Here is a 10,598-nt window from a genome sequence, read left to right as displayed (position 1 = left end):
AGCTGGTGAATAGGTATCAAAGGTTAATATATTTTGTAGCTATTCCAAAATGTTCAGTTTTGAAGCTCTTAGTTTTAAGATTTTATTTATTCCTGTTCATCCCGACTGCATGCTGCATCTGTAGATATTGTTGATTCCTCCTGAAATTGTTCACAACATTTCCTTCCATCCAACATTTCCTTCCATCCAATGATCATCTTAGTTAAGGGATGTTTTGATCAGCAAGCCTGTTTGGTCTTCTATAGCAGTCAATGCCCCCAGCCAAACACCACCATGTCTGATCCCTGTTTCTAGCTCTCTGGGATCATAATTTTGATGAGTTCTAAGAGATGGAATCAACATCACAATATTTCATTGAACAAAGTTTCTGCATATGCTATATCAAAGCTTTAATCACTCAGAATAAAATATGATGATATGATATAAATTGGGTTAGACGTATGTGTCGTCTGATGTTACATGCAGACAGATAGTAGTTTCTTGCTGCTTCTGGTCTCTGTGCACAAGAGACATAGGGTAAATATGAGTGCGGTAGCTTCTCTTGTCTCTTTCAGCCAATAAGTAATCACTTCTTGAAATATCAGTAATATTGATTCCATCTATTTCTTTAAAATCCTTATGTTTTTAAAATAGTCATTTTTTGTTGTTGATGTTTTTTATACCTTGTGAATTATGTACTCTTAGTCATAACCAAAAATATACTGTGCATGGATGAATGCCTGTATGTGGAACTCACTACAATATATTTGAAATGTTTGTGATTGTGTCGAGAAGCTACTGTTGAGTGCCTGACGTCACTCTGCTAACAATGATGTGGTTTTCCTATTTTACTCCAGTGATACTCCTCACTCCCTCCATAGGCAGTCAGATGACGAGGACAGGAATTCAGGGGTCTGTGGTGGGGAGAGTCGGAGGGGGATAGAAGAGGCAGCTCCCCAGAGAGCATGATTCATCCTTGGCTCTTGCTCCTGTGTGTATGTGTGTGTCACCACCAGACCAGACACATGGCAGGCGTGCCGATGGAGGAACATTGTGGAACGGCCAGACAGGATGGACAAAAGAAAAGGGAGGAGGGAGAGCTATGGTGGTAAACGACGAAAAAGAGCAAATGGATGTACGTTGTTACTTGTCAACAATGTCAGTGGCTTTACACACACACACACACACACACACACACACACACACACACACACACACACACACACACACACACACACACACACACACAAATAATGACTGCAGAGCAATGGTTTACATGAGGAACTTCCCTGACCACAGCATCAAAGTTCCCTGTATAACATAGTGCAGCTGTGATTCTTCCACTCTGAATGAATGAGCCAGAAGAATCAAGGTTCCTCTATGCTAGTGGTTCTCAATCTGGGGGTCGCAAGAAAATTACTGGGGTCACCAAAAGTTGCGTTCAAAAATATATATCCTCAATAATGCCTGTACCATCACTGCCCAATTTAGAAACACTTTACAACAAGAGATTGTTAATCAGTTTGGTTAATGCTTAGTTAACCACTACGAATGCTAAGTTAACATAAGTAACGTAATGTAAGTTAATGAAATGTCCAACTTAATTAAATACAAAGGCCAATCAGGATATTAGCATCACCGTGGGTTCCCTCGATGAAATCCAGAAATGAGAAAAAGTTTTGACCATTGCTGAAAAGAAATTTTTCTGATTTCTGGAGCAAATGCAAATCATACAACGCTAAGGTTAGGCTATGCGCCAACTATTCCATAGACTTGCAACTTTGTCACCACAACAAGCTTTGCACTTCCTCTGCTCTCAGAATGATGACTATAAATGTTATCATTCTGAGAGCAACTGCTGCTTTAAGATAACCCCCTTGGTAAACTCTTCAAAATTTACAAGAAGGTATTTACTGACAAAACTATTCAGTAGAACAAAAAGGTAGCAACCATTCATCCACTTCCGCTTATCCCGGGTCGGGTAATGGGGGTGCCAGCCTAAGCAGAGAAACCCAGACTTCCCTCTCCCCAGCTACTTCATCTAGCTTGTCTTGGGGGATATGAAGTGTCCCCAGGCCATCTGGGAGATATAGTCTCTCCGTGTCCTGGGTCTTCCCTGATGCCTCTTACCTTTTGTATGAGCCCTGAACACCTCCCCAGGGAGCTGTCTGGAAGGCATCCTGACCACATGTCCGAGCCACGTCATCTGACTCCTCTCAATGTGGAGGAAAAGTGGCTCTACTCTGAACTTGTCCCTGATGGCAGCTTCTCACCCTATTTCTAACAGAGACCTCAGCCACCCTCCGGAGGAAATCCATTTTGTCCGCTTGTACTCACAGTCTTGTCCTTACTGTCATTCCCCAAAGATGGCACTCCACTGTTCTCTGGGCCAGAAGCATGGACTCAGACTCGACTTCTCATCCCAGCCGCTGACCACTTAGGTGCAAACTGATTGAACGAGGGCTGAAGGTCACGGCCTGATGACACCAGCAAGACCACATTGTCCGCAAAAAGCAGAGACCTGATCTTGAAGCCACCAAACCGGCCTCAGAGGTAGGAGAGCCCACCATAGAGGCATTGCAGCAGGCACTGCTTCCTCATTGGAAGACATGTCAACGGGATTGAGGAGGTCCTCGAAGTATTCCCTCCACTAGTCTACAACATCTCCAGTCGAAGTCAGCAGCACACCGCCCGCAACATAAACGGTGCTGACAGTGCACTGCGAGAAGGAAGATGGTGGTTCAGAATCTCTTCGAAGCTGTCTGGAAGTCATTCTCCATGGCCTCGCTGAACTCCTTCTATGTCCGACTTTTTGCTTCGGCAACTGCCAAAGCTCCACACGGCTTGGCCTGCTAGGACCTGTCAGCTGCTTTCTGAGACCCATGGGCCAAAAAGTCCCAATAGGACTTCTTCTTCTGCTTGACGGCATCCCTCACTGCTGGTGTCCATCAACGGATTCTGGGATTATTGGAGCCAACTTGGTGATCAGTTGACTGGTCCACCCCCTCTTCACCTGAGTGTCCAAGACTCTGGTTCAGATCGAGAGGCCATTTCTCCCAATCATGCCTCTCCAGGTCTTACTGTCATTGCCAATGTGAGTGTTTAAGTCCCTAGTTAGAACAAGGGAATCCCTAGAGGGAGCACTCTCGAGTACTCCCTCTCGGGAATCCAAAAAAAAAGAAGGGGGGGGGGGGGATACTCCGAGGTGCTATTTGGTGCACAAGCGCAAAAAAGAGTCAGGACCTGTCCCCCCACCCAAAGGCGGAGGGGGACTACCCTCTTGTCCACCAGGTCAAATTCCAACATACAAGCAGTGAGCCCTGGGGCAACAAATATTGGCACCCCTGCCCATCGCCTCTCACTCCTGGCAACACCAGAGAGGAAGAGAGTCCAATCCCTTTGAAAAAGACTGGTTCCAGAGACCTTGCCGTGCGTTGAGGTAAGTCTGACTATATCTAGCCAGAGCTTCTCAACCTCACACACCAGAGCCAGCCTCTGCAGCCAAGGATCAGACCACCAAGGTCTCTGCTCTCGACTGCCACCATCCCACACAGCTGTCCTGGGTGAACCTACCAGGGGGATAAAAGCCTCTGACAACTTATCACCGAGGATCATTGGGACACACAAACTCCACCGCCATAAGGTGGTAGCTTTGAACCATTTTTCTTATTTCAGGCATTTAATTGAAAACCCATTAAAATCCCAGTTGGCTTCAACCAAGAACATTTTATTATTCTCATATTCTCATACTTTCAGTGTGGATTGGAGCTGTACCAGTGTGCATCACATCTGGTCTGCCGTTCAATACCCTTTTCACCAGGAAACACTCATAAATGAGGTTTGTAAACATGATGAATTCTCCATGTTCTAAAGCAATGCATGTTCCAGAGCAGAGCAATTGGCTAATTAGCATAATCAACACCTTCAAAATACCATAAAAGTTAAGTGGTCTGCCAGAGTTCTTGAGGAGCTCCAATCATCAAAAAAGGCATGGGATGTTGAGGCCTGGCGATTAGAAATAGATGATGGAACCGTTTATTATTTAAAGGTGTAATTACGGCTCTGATAAAGCTATCCTTGAAAAATATCAATATATCAACCAACCTAATATGTTGTACTATGTTGGAGAACAGCAGGTGGGTGGTGCGGAGCTTGTGTGACAGAACTGCACTTTCAATGGATTTTGTTCATTGCTACCAAAACTACATAAACATTGGTGAATCCGGCAAATTTATGTGAATTGTTTGTGTTAACAAGTCTGTGCATACAAGTGGTTCTTGCATGAAGCCCAGTGCAGTTTAGAGATACATGACTCACAGTGTGATCTGTTAGGGAACATTGAATTCATTTTACTGTACAGTAAAAGTTTACAGTATATAGTGATGCATCAAACAAAGGCTGACTCATTTTTAACCCCCAAAACACACACACACACACACACACACACACACACACCCACACACACACACACTGACTGAATAACCCTAGCCTTGACCCTAAACCTAACCATGATCAAATTCTAACCTTGACCCTAAAATGAAGTCTTGACCTTCAAATGGCCCTCTGAAGATGTGAGGACTGGCTAAAATGTCCTCACTTTCCAAGAATGTCCTCACTCTGTTGGTTAAAAACATAATCTGGTCCTCACCATGTAGCTAGCACAAGAAAACACACACAAACACAGCAAGTGAGGGTCTTATAAACATTTCACTAAGAGAAAAAGAAGCACACACATGGAATTTGGACACTTTATTTGGGCATGGTGGGAGAAGGGATGGACCGACTAGGAGAAGGATACAGATGTAATGTCTTGTGAAAGAGAAATCCCTCACACTCTAAATACCAGAGTTATATATTTACTGTGTGGTGGGATTTACTGTTTATGTTGGCTCAAAGTTCAACAGACACCAAAGCTAATCGGCTATTTCTGGGATCTATTGTTTTATAATGTCATGAGGATGGTAGTCGATGAGTAAAGAGGCTTCATTTGAGAGTGAGATAGTAAATGTGCCACACTTTTATCAACTGGAAGGGGCAACTGTACATCAATGTGTGTCATATTTACAGTAGTCTTATTTTAAATGCCTTTTTGTGTTTTAGTGGACTATTTTTCAAGAGCTTAGTTTAGATGGCAAGACCATAAGCAATGCACAGAGCATTTTTTTTATAGCAATGAAGCCACACTTTTCATTTCTAATGGGACGGAAACGTGGCATTTGTCAGACGGAGTATTTCAGAGTGAAATGATCCTTCAGGAACAAGTTTTAAAAAATCCTCCCGCGTGATGTGAGAAGTCCAGGTTAAAGCAATACTTCAACCCAAAGAAGTGTTTTTTTGCCTCTCAAGTACTCACAAATAAATGTACGTGTCTTGAGCCCACAAAGGTATTTGATTGCTATTCTTTGTTCCTCCAGAATGCAGAAACAGCCAGCCACATATACGCAGCTTGAAGCTGATGGGACTGATGGCTAACACCAGCTACATCAGTTAAATGAAAACTAAACAGCCCAAAATTGTCTGGATAAAGAAGGTGTGGATTATAAGAGGTGATATACTTGAGAATTTGCAAGTGTACATATTTTTGACAGTTTTGCTGTTATTAGCCGTTAGTCACCATTAGCTTCAGGCTAAATATGCATGGCAAGCTGTTTCTGAACTCTTGGGTCACAATGAATGATGCATGAGGACAAAAAAAATCTTTGTGAGATCAAGACACCTATTTATGAGTACTTGAAATTCAAAATACACTTTTGAATAAAATACAGCTTTAAACCCCTCTTGAATTTTTCAAGTTTTCATTGAGAGGTACTAATTTGATAATTTGCAAAATATGTCTGCAAGATTCATGAAATTTCCTTTTTTTAATTGAAGACATGAATAGATTTTCATCTCCATTTTTCTTTTGCTTTGGCTGTTTGTTATTCATCTCTGTTAAAGAAGGCCAATAACCTAAATTGGTAAACATGAACACGTTTGTATGGAGGAACAACTTGTGACTTAAGGCAAGTAGCAAAAGAGAGTTTCAAGTACTCAAGTGTTTGGAGAGGCAGCGAGGGGAGGAGACAGAGAAGAAGATTAGAGTAATTTCAGAAACTCAGAAGGGCATTTCGACGTAAGCTGTTCCTCCCTCCACCCACCGACCCCTCTCCTCACTCTACTCCGCCTGGCTATTTATGGTAGAAGGCCTCAAGAGCCTGCTCAGCTGAGAGGAGTTCTGAAGGCTTAGTTCATGGCGTCGTAAATCCAACCTGTCGCCACAGTCGGACACAAAACTGCAAACAAACCTGGATCTAATCAATTAGACTTTAAATGTCAACTCAGAACGATCTGATCTCAAATTACACACTTTTATCATCAAAATTACACCTATATTTGAGAAGACTTATTGAATACTTTTCCCCCTTTGACTACTTTTAGGTAGACATTATTTCAAACTTTGACACATTTGAATTAAGTCGTACTTATTTACTACATTATCTCACTCTCAACAAAGAATCCTATGCTTTCACCACATTCAGTTTCAGTGCAATTGCTGCCAACTACACATCAAAGTGTCATTTGATCATATTCATTTTGTCCCGAAACTGATGATTCACTTCAGCTCCTTTCAGGTCATCTGTTATGTCTTACATAAGTTGCACTTGTGAAACTGAGCTGCTTATATTTTTATGGTTCAATGCCACTTGAACTGCTTTCATGATAACTAGTATCAATGGGATATTTTGACTGGCTTTATTCTTGAACTGGGAGTTCAACTACTTTTGTGTCCTCCACTTCTTACATAAGCCAACTGCTGACTGACCTACTCATGTTTTTAGTTTTTGTGGACACTTCAAGTGCTCTCATCATCACAATTATCCTTTAATTTATATTTTTTCTGTTTTTGTCGTCTTGTTTTTCACCCCCTCAGCTACTTTTATATAAACTTGATTTCAAACTTTGATGCATTTGGATAAAGCTTTATAATTACAATGAAGGTTCATCTATTGACCGACACGCCAACTGATTTTATTCAACATAACAGTGTGACGCTCGACTTCAGTCTCCCTCCACCTCTTACACACATGAAACCTCAATTTGACCCATATCTTTTGCTTTTAACCTCACTTCAAATTCTCTCATGTCCTACTCTCAAAATAATAAAGTGCCTTTCACCAACAGCATCATGTCACAACAGTGTGTCTCTACAGTTTGGCTTCTTTGAGCACTTTCACCTAAATATATATGCCAGTGTCACTTCTTCACTACACTGAACACTGACATCTCATTTTTGCTCAGTGCTGACAAGTAAAAACACTTTGAAGGTCTAATTTGCCTTCCTTTGCCATCTTTATCTCAACTGCATAACGAGTATTAACACAAACAAATGTAGTCTAGAGTTAGAACGATGTGAAGATTTGGTAAACTTTGCTTCTAACTATTTTCACATATCTTTAACTCAGCTTTTCACCTCCCTGGCTGGGGTAGGATCGTGACATCTTTGGGTGAGGAAGGTGGTGACAGTTCCGTGACGCTCTTCAATGATATGGTTTAAAATCTACCAGCTCTGAGGGTTTACACACCTTGTAAAATCAGTTTCATTTATAGCCCCTCCAAAGGCTGGAATGTTGATTTGTGATGTGTTTTTGTTTCCCCAAAGTCTGGGAAAGTTCTTCAGAATAAATTCCTCCAAAAAAAAAAAAAAAAAATGCAAATCCCTCTGATCCATTTATTTTAACAGATATTGGAGAGGAAAAAAGGAGACTTGACATTTATAGACAGGAATTCATTAAGTTAGCTAACTGAAGGCAAACACTCAGAGGCTGCAGCTCTCTTACAGATATGAAAGCACAATCAAAGTGATGCACATGCTTCTTATTCTTCTGTAACAGTGACTGAGTTAAAATGGGAAACGACAGCACATGCTGATGGCATATTTTGGTCTTTTACTGTGTTTCTCTGCACAGTCAGGTGAGAATCCTCATATTGTGTGTGAGTCTATGCCATGAATGTGGGCTGTAGTAGCAGAGGAAATATTCATTGAGGCTGTTATGTGACCATGTTTGGTAAAGTTCCTCAGGCAGACTCTGAAAAAGCTTCTTGACCCACTGGTGCGAGCACACACACACACACACGCACACACACACACAAACACACACGCACAGTAGAGATGGTTTCAATCACAGACTTACAGTGGCTCCGACTGCCCCCCCCCCCCATCTTTTAGTTTTCATGGTCCTTCACATCCCTATTCAGACAATCCTCTCATTAGACTATCTTTTTGAACAAGACTCAGTCTGTACTTCACCTCTCCTTTTATGATAAATATTTCCATCACTTTCCTCACACAGAGCAGGAAGAGAAACTACCAGTAGCTGGTCTTTGGTTGCCTGTGAAGAAGAGTTCAAATTACCGGCTGATGGCTGAGTGCTGCTGTTGGACTGCACTGCACTTAGAGAACATCATGCTGATATCATTCAAACACACAAATGAGAAACCTGAATAAGCAGAAAGGTAGTGCCTCCCATCATACTAAAACTCATATTAAGACAAATCACCTTTTCAAAAGGTGCAAATCCTTTTGAAGCCTGACATACCCAAACATAGTATCTTATCATACAAAATTCTATAATATGAATAACAATATGCAAGGGAAGTTTGTGTAAAATGTGATGAAAAATCCACTGGCATTAGTGAGATTCCACCAGAATGGAAAACACACACACATGACGGTAGATCAACAAAATATTTTGATCCTCAAGCTCTAAGATATTCCCAGGGAAATTTCATTCACCAGAATGGGAGGTATGGCTGAAGGAATGGACAGACCAAATGCCATGTTTCCAAATACCTCTGAGAGCTATTCAGTCCATTCACCTCCGCAAAAACAAATTTGTTTTTGAAGCTCAGTTTAATTTTCTCGACAACCAGCTAAAATTTGAATGGAAGCAAAATGGGTACTCTACACACACACATACATACACTGTATATGCATACATATATATGTGTATATATATATATATATATGTTTATATTTACATGTATATATACATACACATATGTGTATATGTGTATATACATATTATATATACATGTATGCATATTATATATACATGTATACATATTATATATACATATACACACGTGTATATAAACACACACACACACACACACACACACACACACACACACACACACATATATATATACACACACACACACACACACACACACGTTTATACATATATAAACATATATACACACAAATATACACACGCACACAAGACCCAGGTGTCTTAAGAGAGCTTTTCAGAACTGGAAAATGACTCCAGCATAGTCTTGCCCTTCAGGAGCAAGTAGGGCTGCAGTTTCAGTTCAGTGCTCAAGGATACTTCAACATGGTCGTTGGAGATGTGAGGATTGAACTAGCGACACTTTAGCTCTGAGCCATGCCGCCCTGAAACGAGTCATGAGGAAACATTTTTGTAAGTATATGATTGGTGGGCTTGTTCAAATAAATAATCAAGAAAATCATGTGAAATCAAGAAAAAATGTATATTGTCCAAGTCACAATTTTTTATGTTGATTTTCAGTATGTAAAACAATGGCAAAACCCTGTTGATTATTTTTAAAAAAGGAGAAGAAAAATCAGCATATTGGATAATGGCAAAACAATAATTAAAAAAAAAACAATGTTGCGAATCCCTCAAAACATAAAAAGACACCAGCCACTATTTTCTTATCTTCAACTTTATTGAAGAACACTTTCAAGTAAATCTCAGCTTTCCTCTCTACAATTGTATGATCATTGTAGATGACAACCATAACATCAGAGTCATAACCCGGAAGGCCTGTGTGTCGCGTAGGCTGTTTCACATAAAAATCTTCAGAGAAACAAATCATAAAGAAATTGCATTACATTAAAACACAAAAAAAACATGACACAAAAAAGGAAGGAAAGTAAGCCACAGTGGCAACTCATTAAAAACACTTATCAGCAAACTGATAAAACACTGAATAATCAGTTTGTCTGCAACTGTTCTGATTATAAGCAGAATCATTCTTCAACATTGTACAAATATTGAGTTTGACATCCAAAGCCGTCTAATTTCATTGTCCACCTGGAATCAGATTTGAGTGCATGAAATCATAGATGGAAGAACAAAAATGGGGACATTAGTAAAACCATTTGAGAAGACCAGCGGGTAGATATGGTTTCAGTACCAAATTCAGATGCAGCTTTTTTATAAAGTACCCCCAAATAAGTCAAATGAAGCAGTTTCATTAGTGCATCGGGTTGTAACTCACAGAGGAAGATGTTTTAAAATATATTATTCATTATATTATGATGAATATTGGCCTCCCAAAGAAATAAAGGCAATGTGGTTGTTTAAACCTGATACAAAATTACAGAATACACATTGCGGCCTGACAATAGCAGCCTTATGAAATTAACTCATTCTGTCCATTTTCAAAAAACTTCCAACATATGGGATAAAGCACAAATATCAGGGCATCATAGATTCCATAGAAAACCTTGACAAGTATAAACCCGCTGTTTGTCCAGTCCATAAACATGCAGGAGTATACCTTGTATTTTCATTTTGTGCATGAGACAAAAGATCAGGATGCCTCTCCAA

Source organism: Aulostomus chinensis, chromosome 18 (assembly GCF_037954235.1).
Source record: "Aulostomus chinensis isolate RoL2024-O1b breed Wild chromosome 18, RoL_Achi_v1.0, whole genome shotgun sequence".
Taxonomy (NCBI): Eukaryota; Metazoa; Chordata; class Actinopteri; order Syngnathiformes; family Aulostomidae; genus Aulostomus; species Aulostomus chinensis.
The sequence above is the reverse complement of the archived record's forward strand: the minus strand, read 5'-3'. Positions refer to the sequence as shown.